This window comes from Balaenoptera physalus (genome assembly GCF_965194825.1).
Source record: "Balaenoptera physalus genome assembly, chromosome: 10".
Taxonomy (NCBI): Eukaryota; Metazoa; Chordata; class Mammalia; order Artiodactyla; family Balaenopteridae; genus Balaenoptera; species Balaenoptera physalus.
The window spans coordinates 58,823,832-58,838,960 of NC_138889.1; positions in this window are offsets into that span (position 1 = coordinate 58,823,832).

The following is a 15,129-nucleotide window of genomic DNA, read 5'->3' on the forward strand; positions in this document are numbered from 1 at the left end:
AAACCACACTGCATAAAGCTGTGGGCAAACCCAAACATATATGCTCTCAAAAGTCTCAAAAGGCAACCAACCAACCAACCAGAGGAACATAAAAGAGCAGGACCCAAGAGTGAGGAAGTTATGCATTTGTCCATTGTGCTGAACTCAAGTGTCCCCATCTTCTGTGGGTGAGCGGTCCCCAGCACGCACATAAAAGGCTCAGAACTTGGAGTACTGCATTATTGTCATAGAGTTTGGGGGAAGGGCCAGGTAAGGGACTAAGATTTACTGAGCCCTGACTACATGTAAGGCAATTTATACACTTTTTTTTCATTGAATCCTTGTAGTTTTGTGAGGTAGGTGCTACTGCCCCATTTGCAGATGAAGCACTCAGGATTAGGGAGGTTGGTGACTTGATTAAGGTCACACAGTTACTAAGTGACGAAGCTCAAACTCAAAGTCAAACTCAAAGGCCGACTTACCCCAAGCTGGCATCCTTTCCCACCACACCACTCTACCATGTCAATTTCCATTGCCTTGACAAAGGCTTCATGGCGAAGATGGCTAAATATAGTGGAAAGGCAAGGGCTCTCAAATTAGAAAAACTGGCTTCAATTCTGGAGACTTTCTGTGTGGATCAGGGTGAGTCACTTGATATTTGTGGACTTTGGTTTTCTTATCTGCAAAATGGAGATCATGACGCCGGTAGCACTGAATGGTTGGACAGACCAAATGCATCTGACAGTGCTGCTTAAACTCCAAAGAGCTGTGTGAATGTTAGTGCTTTTTGTTAGGGGCTAGAACTTTAGGATATCTCAGAGGAGACTGTTGCCAGCAAGGTAGTGTAGATGCAAATGCAGGGTAGGCCCTTTGCTTGAGCCTGGAGAGATGAGATGGAGAGAATGATTCGGCTTGCTCAGAGCAGGAGGGCTTTGCACAGCATTTGGTACTTTAAAGCAGATCAGTAAACATTAACTGAAATTAATCCAGGCATGGCACAGGAAGTGGTTTGGGTGAAAATCAATCCTTTCATTCAATATTTGTTACTCACTCTGTGCAAGGCCCAGGGGAGATAAAGGAGAATAAGACAGGTCCTTAATAACATGAGATATAAGGTGTAAATATCACTAGAGAAGTCCTCTGGAACTGCTGTGGAAATAGACGTGAAAGACCCTTGCTCAAAGAGCTCCATCTGGGAGAGGGATACACTGCATCCTAGGCAGAGTAATCAGGATTCTCAGAGTAGGGCAGAGGTGTGAGTGGTCAGAAGGGGAGGGAAGATGCCTGCCTGGGGGCAAGAGGCTGAGAGATACGGAAGGTGGGAAGAGTAGGTGGGAGATAGGGTCCTTGGATCTTGGTTTTAACTCAGGGGGTGGTCAGCATCAATTTGAAACCTGGACAGTAGTGGGGTTTAGGGATAGAAAGGGAGGTGACAAGGAGAAATGACGTTTGGAGGGAGGGACTGGTGGGATGCTGTGAGGAATGGGATAGGGGGGTGGGGGGAGGGGGCAGGGATTAGAAGTTGTCCAGAGAGCAACTCTTTGCTTAGGGAATGGGTCAGAGGGTGGGTTTCTCCTCTGAGAGACCACTTCATGAGGCGGGGAGATTCAATATATAAAAGCCTCGAACTTCTTATTAGACTCCTATCTTTAGTCATTGAAGTTTTCTGAACCTCAGTTACTTTATCTATAAATGAGGCTAATTATACGTACCTCATATGATTGTTGTAAAGAATGAACTAGATCAATTCCATAGCATATGTGCCCTAGGAGACATATCCAAGAATGTTCCTACTAGTACTGTGTGTAATGGAAAAACACTGGAACCATCTTAAGTTTTCCTCAACCCAATGGATACATAAATTATAATGTATTCATAAAACAGAGTACTATACAGCCAAGAAAATGAATGAATTAGGACTCTATGCGTTAACAAGTACGAATCTCAGGAACATAATGTTGAATGAAAAAAATGTCACAGAAAAACAGGTGTGCTCTAATTCCTTTTATATAAAGTTAAAAAACATGCAAAACTAAAAAAACGATACTCTTTAAAGATACAATTATGTTGTTATAAAGAAAAGCAAGAGAGAAAGGCAGAACATTTGGGAGAGTGATTATCTCTGGGATGAGAAGGAAGGCGATGGGATGAGGGAGGGGCACTCAGGGGGTTTCCAAGGTAATGGTAATGTTCATTTTTTTAATATAAAAATTGTTTTTGGTAGTGTTCATTTTTAAAAACTGGTTTTGGGTGCAGGAGTTTTGTTGTATCATTTTTTAATACTTTATGCATATAAGTCTTCTTTTTTGCCTACTTAATATTAATACAAAAAAAATCTATCCCACCTAATACCAACTGCTATAAACTTGCATAAGAGTTTTCAAAAGAAACAAGCAAACTTAGGGAATTAACTTTGAATGATTTGGCTTTTGATGAATTCGTTTCTGGCTTATAAGCCATTTGGCAAAGTGATGGTTTGGGGAATTATTCATTTGGGCAGCTGACTTTTTGTGACTTGCTTGTTGGAAAACTGACCTGGAGTCTGGTGTTGGGTAGATCAGGACTATTAGAAGGAAGCAAGGCCTGGGCCAGCCTGGGGGAGGGGCCTTAACTTGCCTAGAGGAGGAGGGGAGGTTTGTCAGAGACCTGGGCTGAGTGCTGCTAATGAGTAACTGCTAACCAGTTCTGTCAACTCTCCCCCTTAACAGCTCTCAGATATGCTCCCTTCTCTCCACCCCCACCCCAGCACCACCCTGGACCACTAGTGTGGGCCTCCTGATGGGTCTCTTGGCATCTACTCTGACCCCCTTCACTGCTCCATACCAGAGCCAGAGGGAAGTTTCTCATATACAGATCTGATCTCTTTTCCCTGCTTGACACCATTCAATGGCTTCCCTTGACTCACAGGATAATAATCACAATTATTACCCTTACAGGTTATTGGGACAATTAAAGGAGTTAACACGTAAAACGTCTAGAAGAGTGCCTGGCACATAATGAGTGCCACACAAATGTTAGCTGTTATTATAGTTACAAGGCTGTGCCCCTCCCCCACCTCCACCTTGCAGGGTCTCTTCAGGTTCACCTTGGTATCTTGTCCCTGATCTCCAGGTACTCCCCACTGGTCTTCTCAGTTCCTGGAATGCACCTGATTCCTTCTTCCTTCAGGAACCTGCTATTTGGGACTTAGCCACGTGTTGACTTACCTGTTCCGGGAAGTGTCTTGGATCACACAGCCTGCTTCCCCAGACAAGCCACTTCTCCAGGTCAGGAAGCATCTAATTTCTCTCTCTGTCCTCGGTGCCAAGCACAAAGCAAGTATCGGCAAGCTTTTTTAAAGAGAAGAATGACACATTGAGGGTCTGAATGGTTGAAGCCAATGCCAGACTGACTTATTTCTTGCCACCCTGATGATAGCAAAGCCGCATTTCGCACTGTGCTGAGCTGTCAGCAGCCTGTGGGACCTGTTCATTGGCCTAGCATTTTGGGGGTTGCAGGGAATTTCCTGAGGACTTTGCCACTGAGAACCACTCACCCAAAGCCTGAGCAGGAGCCCCAGGACAGCCAAAGCTGAAGCATCTTTTGCTATTAACCAGGAGGATCCTGGACTCTGAAATAAGATTCGAGAGGCCCTGGAGGCCTTGGGTCGAACCTTCGACGTTGTCCCACCCTATTCCCCACTTGACTTCCTCCCCTCCACTCCCCTGCACTCAGTGTGGCTCATTTACAGGTCTTCCACGTTTGCCGGCACCTTGCGAGCACTAGGGGACAAGGGGCACTCAGTGATGACAGCCAGCAGCAGCCCGGACCTCAGGGCTCCGGGCGAGGAAACGAGGCAGGTACAAGCACAGTTCATGTCAACACAGTGACGACTGCAACCTCAGGACTCTGGCCAGTGCAGCAGCTGCCTAGAGAGGATGTCTGGTGCACAGTGAATGCCCAGTATTGTGGGGTGGATGTATGGCTTGTATGGGGCTGTTCATGCGGTCAGCCGTCTCCTCCTTCACAGAGGAAGCTTTTGTCAGAACTGGGTTTTGAGGCATGGGCAGCTGTTTATCAGATGTTGGGGGACGGTGAGTGGAGGTGGGTGTCACTTGAAGAAGAGGGAACAGCGTATGTCAAGACACAGAGGCTTGAAACAAGACAGGGTTGCCATGGTATTACAGTAGCTCTGGAGGAATGCAAGGAAGTATGTGGGGTGGGGGGCAAGGGAACCTGGGGGAGCAGAAGACTAGGCTGAAGAGGAAGGCAGCAGAGGCTTTATCCTGTGGCACTTGGAGCTAATGAAAGGTTTGCAGCGGCGGAAAGGCATGATGAGATTTCTGTTTGAGAAAGGTCACTCTGATAGTCTGTGCAGGCTTAAAAGGAAAGAAGGGAGACTGCTAGGAGCCTGTTCTAACAGTCCAAGTGAACGACGGCGTGGTCTGCCCTAGGGCCGTCAGCAGGACTGAGGAGCAAAGACCAATTCAAGACACCCCTGCGCACTAGAACAGCAAGGCTAGGTGGCTCATCTATTAAGTATGCAGCACGCTCCTGCTGTGTTCAGGAAAACGTGTGTGTGTGTGAGAGAGGAAAGGTGCAGAGATGAAGGAGACACATCTCTACCCTTACAGAGGGGAGGCCAACCACGTTCGTCCATCACGTTCACTGAGGGTCCACTTAGCCCAGGCACAGAGGTAAACACAATTCGACATCTGCGGCGGCAAGTGGGCGAGGAGCTGCACCACGAAGCACTGTGGGAACTTAGGTGCAGGAGGGACACTTCTAGCTTGTGCAACTAGGTGAGGCCAGGTGAAGAGGTGGCATTAGAGTGGGACCTTGGGATATGGGGGTTTGGTGCCTTGGGAGGCCGCTCCAGACAGGGGGCACAATGTGAGCAAGGCACAGTGCTGCCAAGGAACTATGATTCAGTCTGGTGCCTCTGTGTGTGTGTGTGTGTGTAAGGTTAGAGGGGGAGAGAGAGAAGACATGATGGCAGGGGCAGCCAGGGGTGGTCTGTGGTGAGCCTTAAACACCAGCCTAAGGAGCTGGGGGTGGGGGGCAGCTCTGGTGGGCCACGAAGGCTTCTGCGCAAGGCAAGGGACATGGTCTGTGCTTTAAAAAGACAAATCTGGCACCATGTTCAGTAAGCTGGAGGGACAAGCCCTTCTCTGAATGGGGAGATCAGTAGGTGGTTGTTGCCATAGCCACCATGAGAGATGATGATTCTCTGGACCAGATTTCTGGCAGAAAAAACGAAACTGAAGGGACAGATGTGTGAAGCAGGAGAAGGGAGCCCACTTCGGAGTCCACAAGTATTAATTCTCTATTCACTGTTTACTGTCTGTTCACAGGGCCAGACTCTGTGCTAGGCATGAGCGGGTGGGCAGATTCAGGCACCATTAACAAGGATCCTGTGCTTGGCAAGCTCACAGGCCAGTGGGGAGAAGAGCAAAAGGAAACATTTGTTGCCTTTGGAATTAGGTGCTAGTTACTGTGCCAGAAACTTGATATACTTAATCTCAAAGCTACAGCTGGAGAAAGATTATCTCCATTTTTCAGATGTGGAAACAGACTCTGAAGCATGAAGTGACTTGCCCAAGGTTGCCCCAGCAAATTAGGGGAACCTTCCAAAGACAGCACTTTGTCTCCTATACCAGGAGTCTCCACTGAAGCCATCCAGACCTTTCTGGCATTCGTTTCCCTCACTGCATATGGAGATATCAACAATGACATCAATGACTAATAGTTGAGAGGTACCAAGAATGGTTTATTACATATACCAACTAATGTAATACTTGTAACAACACTGTGAGTTGGATACTATTATTATCCCCACTAGATAGACAAGGAAACTGAGACTCAAAGGGGTTAATGACTTATCCAAGGTCAAAGCATTGGTAACTGGAAGAGAAAGGATTTGAACCCAGGAGGTCCAGTTCAAAGCCCATGCTCTTAACCAATGTGCTATCCATAAATAATAACCAGATAGATTTCCCTACGTAGACAGAAATTAAATCACCTAGTGTGCTTGTTTGCAGATTTTATATTTACATGTTTATTTATTCATTCAGCATTTACCGAGTGCCTTTTATGTGCCAGATCCTCCATCCAGCACACCAAGGATCCAAGGATATTTAAGACAAGGGCCTGCTCTCCGGGTTGGTGGGGAGACAAATGAACAGGTACAGTGAGGTACAGGGAGGACGTCGGAGGGGTTGAGCAGAGGTGAGGCATTATGTAAATTAAGGTTTACCATGTTCATGCTGCCTGCTGTGTGGACAATAAACCTTAGGAGGGTGAGGGGGACAGTCAGAAGACCAGTGAAGGTTAGTGTAATAGATCAGGGGAAAGACACACTGGTGGCCCGGGCCAGGGCAGTGGCTGGGCAGTTGCATTACAGGGAGTCGGCGGTTTGGCTGAGCGCTCTGCTTGAATGGGGTCTCCCACTAACTCCTGGCTCTCCCACTCACTGACCCTGTTAGTCTCTGGACAGGTCTCTTCGGCTGGACCAATGTGAGGTGAGATGCTTGGGTCAGAATGACTCTAGTGTTCCTCTCATCTCTAAGGCTGAATGTCATTACCTTGCTTACCTTTCGCCAGTGACTTTCTCTAGCTGTCTAAACTCCATGCCGTGGCCCTGTATGATCCCATCTCCCTCCTACGTCATTTTCTGCCACTTTCCCTATTGTTAATCTACTCCAGACACACCGGCTTTCTTTCTGTTCCTCAGAGACTCTCACTTGGCCCTACCTCAGTGCTTTTTCACCTACTATCCCCTCAGCCCAGGAAGCACTTTCCCTAGATCATCACTTGGCTAGGTCTTTCTCAACCTGATCTCAGCTCAAATTTCATCTCCTCAGGCCATTTCTAACTACCTTAACTTAGATGGAACCCAAATTTACCATATCACTTCTCCTAGATTGCATTTCTCCTAGAATTTAGAATAAACCGAAATCATCTTATTTAGTTGTTTTCATCTTTATCATCTGCTTCCCAATACAAAGTCAGTTCCATGAGAACAGAGACCTTGTCTGTCTTTGTGCATTATGATATATCCAGTGCTTAGAACAGTGCATGGTCAGTACATAGTAAACGCTCGATAAGTATTTGTTGAATGATTGAGTGAATGAATGAATGAACAAATGAGCCATCTTTCAGCTTTTTGTAACATATAATCTAAAACAGGACATTATCCACTTCCTGAATCAGAAAAAAATTTTTTTTTTAATTTAAATAGTTAAAAGCCTGGATTTAAGGAAGGAAATGAACATGCATTCTCCTGAATTAATTTTTTAGAAAAAAATCATGAAGTCATAGACTGTTCAAATTGGGTGGGAACCATCTTGGTCTTTAGAGTCAGGCAGACCTGGGTTCAAATGCCAGCTCTGTTGCTTGCTAGCACACGTGGTCACTTAACCTCTTGAGCCTCAGTTTCCCCACTATAAAATGGGGGTAATAATGGCTACCTTAGAGGGGGCATTAAATTAGGCATTAGATATAAAGTGCTGGGGACGCAGCTGGTGCTCAGTAAATGTTAATTCCTCCTACATTCACCCAGGGACTTTGTGGGCACGAGCCTGTCTCACTCTCCAGGTTGTGACTTCCCAAGGGCAGCCTTGTCTTCAGTTTTTCCTCTGTGGGACTGTGCAGGTCCTGAAGACCTGTATATGTTGAACAAATAATGGAACCTACTCCAAGACCCTCATTCCACAGAGAAGGAAACTACAGCCCAGGGAGCCAAAGTGACTCTCACATACAATGTGTGTGAATGGCAGAGTGTGGCTTAGAGCTTGGCTTAACTTAGAGCCCCGGGCTTTTTTTATCACCCCCCCTCCCATTCTCTGCTGCCCTGGTTTTATTCATTGTTCACACGCAGCGTTCTGGGTCCTGTCCCTGGTTTTGTATGCATCCACATAGCTCTCCGAGGCTCAGGGGGATATTTAGGCTGCGAGGAAGCCTGTGCCAGAGCTAGTAAACAAAACTGAAATACTTTGCAAGCTTTATAAAAAGTGTTCCAACAGGCTTACATCTGGCTTACAATGGTAAACTCTGAAATAAATTCTCAAAGACTAGAAGTACAGGCAAAGAGTCACACTATTATATTCACCAGCCCTCAACTGTGCTCCTATATCATTCTGTTCAGTTCATAATGTTTCCTGATGCCACCCCAGTGGCTGGCCTTATGCTGAGCCCTGGACCCTGGAAGACCAGTGACATCACATTAGGGGGTGGGAACAGATATGGACATGGGCAATGACCACACGATGTAATCTGAGCAGAGACAGAGAAAGGCAGGAAGCTGGGGGAACCAGAGAAGGAGCACCTAGACCAACTTGGCTGCAAGGGGAGCAGGGGTGGGCTTCCTGGAGGAGGTTATATCTGAGTTTCACTTTTTTCTGTGTGAGGAATATTCTCTTGCCCTGGTAACATGACTTTCATCAAACCTGGAAAATGTGTAGGTGAGGGGAAATGAACTACCCCCCAAAAGCACTTTAGTTTTGCTTCTTGGAGGTTTAGGTAATTCTGATTTGCTGATCAGATCCTGATGTGGGCATTTTTGCCACAATGCCATATATATGATCCTGAAAACAAAACAAAACAAAACAAAGTAAAACAAAATCCTTTTGCTAAATCACATGGTGTAAACACGAAAGGGTTTAACAAACAAATTTGGAGCAGATCATTTAAAACCTACAGGTCTTTGTAAGCAGAGCTCTAACAAAAACAGCACCGATACCAATAAAAGAGCAGCGGGGCTAAATCACCAGCAGCATTTGCACCCAGACTCATGGTCACTTTGTCCTAGCAGCCTTAAACCTGAGGTTTTTATTTTCTCCCAGATGTAGGATCTTTATGGCATTTGCCTCTAACAGAGGCTAGCTCCACCGAAGTGAAAAATCTAAGGTTTAGACTTCTTCAAAAACAACAAAAATTTTTTTCTTAAATACCAGAGGAAGTATCTGCACTCTCCACTTCCCCAGAGAGCCTAACATTGGAAGGGATTGTGGTTCATGAAGCCACTAAACCAGTGACGACTTGTACCAGAGAAAAGCACTTCCGCAGGATTTTCCGTGTTTTTTAAGGTCTTCATAAAAAAACTACAGCTTCCTCTTTAGTGGTGAGAAGATGTGCTCCTAATTGCTTCAAAACACGTACAGGCTGGAATATACTGCATAGGAATCAATATGACTTCCACATAATATGGACACTGTACCCCCTTTACAATCATGTGTGTGCTATTCCTATGAAAGGAATACACATTTCAGCAGAACAGACTCTTTTGAATCTTCCCTGAGGAAGGAAATTTAAAGTGGTTTCTTGGGACTTCCCTGGTGGCGCAGTGGTTAAGAATCCGCCTGCCAATGCAGGAGACACGGGTTCGAGCCCTGGTCCGGGAAGATCCCACATGCCGCGGAGCAACTAAGCCCATGTGCCACAACTACTGAGCCTGCGCTCTAGAGCCCGTGAGCCACAACTACTGAGCCCGTGTGCCACAACTACTGAAGCGTGCGCGCCTAGAGCCGGTGTTCCAAAACAAGAGAAGCCGCCGCAATGAGACGCCCACGCACCGCAACGAAGAGTAGCCCCCCCCACCACAACTAGAGAAAGCCCGCGCGCAGCAACGAAGACCCGACACAGCCAAAAATAAATAAATAAATTTATTTAAAAAATAAATAAATAAAGTGGTTTCTTCTTCAGGAAGTTTTCAGAGACCCTCTGGCCTCTCCATTCTTCCAGCTAATCATCAGAGCCCACTCATCCTTTACAACGCACGCGACCCTTTATAATGTACACTCTTGCATAGTCTTTTTTTTTTTTTTAAATATTTATTTATTTGGTTGCGCCGGGTCTTAGTTGCAGCAGGCAGGCTCCTTAGTTGTGGCTCCCCGGCTCCTTAGTTGCGGCATGCGAATTCTGAGCTGCGGCATGCATGTGGGATCTAGTTCCCTGACCAGGGATTGAACCCGGGCCCCCTGCACTGGGAGCGTGGAGTCTTAACCAATGTGCCACCAGGGAAGTCCCTCTTGCATAGTCTTTTCTTCAAACTTCACAACAGTTTCGTGGATTAAGACATGTAGGTGACAGATACCACCTTAGTGGGGAGGGTGATGAAATTATCCACTGCTGAGGGCCCCCAGGCTACAAGCCTTGTGCCAGACACCTGCCATATGCCACCTAATTTCAACCTCACGACAGCCCAGTGAGGCCAAGGAGGGTTTACTTCCAAGACAGTTTGATGTTGTCTTCACTTTTCAGGGGAAGAACCTGGAGCTTGGGGATATTAAGGTCATCTAGCTGAGGTGTGATAGGGCAGGATGGGAACCAGACCTTGTGTGAAGATAACCCCTGTGGTCTTTCCCCCACGCCTCGGAGCCAAACTAGCAACTGGCAGCAAAATGGATGAGGTTATCTCTGCTGCAGAACAGCCCTTGAAAGCCTGAATGCCTCCCAGGCTGAGAGCAGGAAGCTCACATCTCAGCAGGACTGTGAGAATAACGATTTCTATTTAGTGAACATTTATCATAAGACAGGCACTGTGCCAAATGCCTTGCAATATTATCTCCCTAAACTTCTCCCAAGCCCTGTGAACTGAGGGTTTTTAAACCTGATTTGCAAGTGAGGAACTTGAAGCCAAGAGTTCTGTAACTTGCCCCAAAGGCTTGTTAAGCAAAGGGCTGGGATCTGAATCCACATACCACTGACTCCATGTGCATCTAAGGGCTGCTGGAATCAATGAAGCCTGACAGGGCTGAGACAGCTTCCTGTTTGTCTGGGAGTGTCCTTGGAGGCACCAATGACCAAGGGCAAGACAACCTACCCGTGACAAGCTAAGAGACTAAAACAACCACTGTGAAGATACACGAAAGCTGAGACTTTGACAGAAAAAGAAGAAATGAAGATTTCACTGGAGAGTGGACAATATTGTCCATCTCTGCCCCGCCTGTGTCCAATCCCGACCCCCATGTGGGAAGGGTAAAGGGGAACTTCTTCCTTTCTTAAACCAACTGAGGGGGCTTCCAGGGAACCATCTGGAGAATGTGTTTTGTGTGCCTTAACATTTAACAGGTGTAGAACTAGTCCCTGACCCACACCTGAAAATGTCTATGGGTGAGAGGCTTGACTAGAGTACCCACTCGTGGCCATGTCGTGAGATGGCGTGCTTTGGGAAGGGCCCAGATTCTGGCTGGGCAAGGATACCTGGGTCTTTCCTAGGGCCAGGTGTGTCTCCATGGAGAGGAGCAGGATTAAGAGGACCTTCTAGAAGGGCAGGTGACCCCTAGAAGGGTTGAATGGGAGCTGAACTGTCAGTCAGAAAGGCAAAGCTATGTCAAGGTGCCATAGGTGGGAGATCCCCAGGGATGGGGAAGGGCTGTGAGGGGCCCATGGACCCTCCCACAAGACAAATGCCAATGATCGGACAGCTATCTTGAAGAGGGCCCCAATGCCAAGTTCTGTCTGCACCTGTCAATTTTGACTTTGGCTGCTCGGATCTCACCTCCCGTCCACTTCCACCTAAGGGGGGTTTAGAGTGTGTGTGTGTCCGGAGGGGGGGGGAGGTGGGAGGGAACAGCAGCTAGAGAATGGGAGTGGAGGTGCCCAGCCCACCAAGGGCACCCACTTAGAGACCACTGGACTCAGCCACTCCCTTCTGAGGCCAAAGGGATAATCATTCAAGATACTTAATTTTCTTGTAGCGATGAAATACTCTACATGTGGAATAAATCACCTTTTTCTTTTTTAGTATCCCTTTAAGCATTGCCACTCCTTTGTCCTGCAATAGGAGTAGGAGGTACCTGTTGCTTTTTTAAAAAAATTCATTATTTTTGTGCCTGTTGCTTTAAATTAACATCTGGCTACACTGTGGCTGCTCAGTTCCATCCCTTACTTTTTGCGAGCAGAGGTGTTCCTGAAGGAAAAGGCCTGCTCTAGACAGGAATTCCACGTGCCATAGATGGGAGGCGGCGTGGACACGGTGGAACCCTGCACTGAACTTCAACTTTGTACCAGGAAATTTCTCCTGCTCTTGGGGAGATGGTTGAGGAGCACTGTGTGTATGAAAACATGAAGGAAAATGCCTGTCTCCTCAGGCAGGCTCACAGGTCACCGTATCTCTGTGAGGTTGCCAGGGAGACTGTGTCCAGCTAATCAAGCCCCAGAGAGACCCCAAAACGAACATCACTAACTTTGGGAGGAGTGGGAGGCATATTACTCTTACAAGAAAATAGATATTAGTTTTTCCTTTTCACATGTGTATTCATTTATTAACAGACATTTTACTATGAGCCAGGCACTGTGCTCCATTCTGTGTATAACTTGCAGATTTAATAAGAGCCTTTTGGGAGAACAAGAAATATCACCTCACTAAATGTACATGCAAATTTTCAGACACATCCCGATTTCAAAAAACAACACAAGGAGAATAATGCATGTCTGGGAGGTGAGGCGCTAGAGCAGCTCTTGGATGGGACGGCTCTGTGCCATCCTGGCTCTCACCAGGCCTCTCTCAGAGCTGGAGCCTGCACCTGGTTACCCTACCTTGGCCTGGATCCAGCTCCAAAGCTGCCAGGAACCCTGGGAATCAAGTGCTCAGGACGCTGCCAAGGCCCTACTACGCCATCTGGGCAAGCCCTGGATGACAGAGCAGGGTGGGGTCCACATTTCCAGATGGCTCCTATGAACAGCTCAGTTTCTGAAAGCAGTCCGTCAGATCTCACCCACTGACGTATCAGGCTGGGATAGCGGGTGCCTACAGGATTTGCTGGGACTAAGAGATTCAAGATGGATGACAGTGCAATATTCCTTAAAAACATTTCTTATTATTACATAAGCAACTTCTCCTTGTTGAAAGTTGAAAAATACAGAGAAAGCAAAAGAAAAATAGCTATTAAGATCATCACCTAGAGATAAGAACTTTTATCATTTTGGTGTGTAGTGTGGAAAACTGATCCACCTTCCCCCTGCCTGCCTGCTGCCCTCAACACACACACACACACACACACACACACACACACCACATGCACATATATCACACTTGCAAACACACACTCTCACATACTTCCACAACACTCACATGCATGCACATCACACGCAAAAACCTCACATACATACCCACCTCACATACATCAAGAAGAGAACTAAAGCATTTAATAAAATCCTTATTAGAATGGTCAATCTGAGTCCCTCCTTCATTTGAAGGAGAGAACCAAGGGGCAGAAGTTTCCAAGCCTCAACGGATCTAAAAACTACCCGGAAACATGTTAAAATCACAGGTATGTGTTCTCACCCCCCCAGGAACTTGATTCAGCAGGTCTGGGGTCAGGGTGGACTGAGTAGATGGATCCAGGGGGTGACTGTGGTGGGGACTGGATTTCTGTGGGAATGGAATGGAGGCAGGTGAGAGGCTTGTGAGAAGGAGGCTTTTGGAGGAAGAGAGGTGTGAATCTCAGGGCAAGTGAGGGGAGGTTAGAAACTGGGGTGTGCCCTGTGGGAACCTCTCTTTTATGAAAAATCCTAAGGGTTTCCCTTCCATATGCTGGGAAATGTCAAGAGAGGGAGAGCCTTGACCTTCCCCTTGGACATTGTAGCACCTTTTAGGATTGTCCCAATCCTTCTGTGCAGAAAGGTTTATCCCCTGCCCAGTTGGATGTGTAATTAGGGGGACTGAAGGGGCAGAGAAGAGGGGGGAAAGGGGCCCTGTTCCTTCCCATCTCCTCCAGGGCTTCTGTGGAGAAAGGTGTTCACATCCCACTGAGGGGGCTACAGCCCAGGTCCCGAGGCAGAGACCTGTAGCCCAGTGGATAGTGGCCCAAACAGTCAGGAGTGCTCCTGGGTGGACAGTTTAAGAGAGGCAAGAAGACTGAAGTTCCTCTGACCCCTGCCTGTTAGAAAGAGTTTCACTTTTGAAAGGAGAAAGAAAAACACCACGAGTACCAGGTCACCTGTAGCCTACTTGGTGTCTTTGTGCAAATTAGAAAAAGGCACACTTCCTCAAGACCCTTAACTTGCATCTGTCACAAACTGTCATGATATTATGAGAAAGCAAGCACTTGACTACCATCCACTGGAAAACTGTTATAACAAACATACAACTCTCAGTGGGGAAGAGCACGACCTTAGGAAGGGCACCCTGACATGCTGCATGACTGCGTAGGACATACTTGCTTACAGGTGTCTGTGAATTTTACAGATGAAGAAGCTGAGCTGAGAGAGGATGAATAAATAACTTGACCAGGGTCACGCTGCCGGTTAGAGGTAGATTCAAACCCAGCCAGTCTGACTCCAGAGCCCAGGCCGTGCACCATCAGGCCACTGTTTCTTTCTCTCTCTCTTTTTTTTTGGCTGTGCCACATGGCTTGTGGGACCTTAGTTCTCTGATCAGGGATTGAATCCAGGTCCCCACAGCAGTGAAAGCGCCAAGTCCTAACCACTGGACCCCCAGGGAATTCCTAGGCCACTGTTTCTATTGGAAATGTTTGTTACTCCCTCATCTTCCTGAAAAAACCTTAACTATTATCCTTAAAAATGTCAAATTTTAAATTTCAAATATCACCTCTGCTTACGCTGCTTTCTTTGACCTCACCATGTTCAATTGGCCATTCCCTCCTCTGAACCCCACTCCTGGACTGTATCCAGCCCTCTATTGAAGCCTTATCTTAATGAGTGAATTTGGCAAGTTTACTATCTGTCTCTACTCTCAGACTGTGAACACATTCTTCAAGGGCTGCTGGGGAGACTGAGGAGCATCGGCTCTGAGCCCCCAGAGCCTGGCACTGAGCCAGGCACAGAGGAGCAGCTCGGTAATGATGGATGAAAAGAACTGAATGTGAGGGGATTGGACACAAGGCCCTCCAAGGACCACCCCAGCTCTGACCTTCATGAGTGCTTGACTCAGTGTTTGATTGTATTTTAAAAATTTTATTTATATATTTATTGGCTGTGTTGGGTCTTCATTGTTGCAGGCTTTCTCTAGTTGGCAGCGAGAGGGGGCTGCTCTTCGTTGCGGTGCAAGGGCTTCTCATTGCGGTGGCTTCTCTTGTTGCGGAGCATAGGCTCTAGGCACATGGGCTCAGTAGTTGTGGCATGTGGGCTCAGTAGTTGTGGCTCACAGGCTCTAGAGCGCAGGCTCAGTAGTTGTAGCGCACAGGCTTAGTTGCTCCATGGCATGTG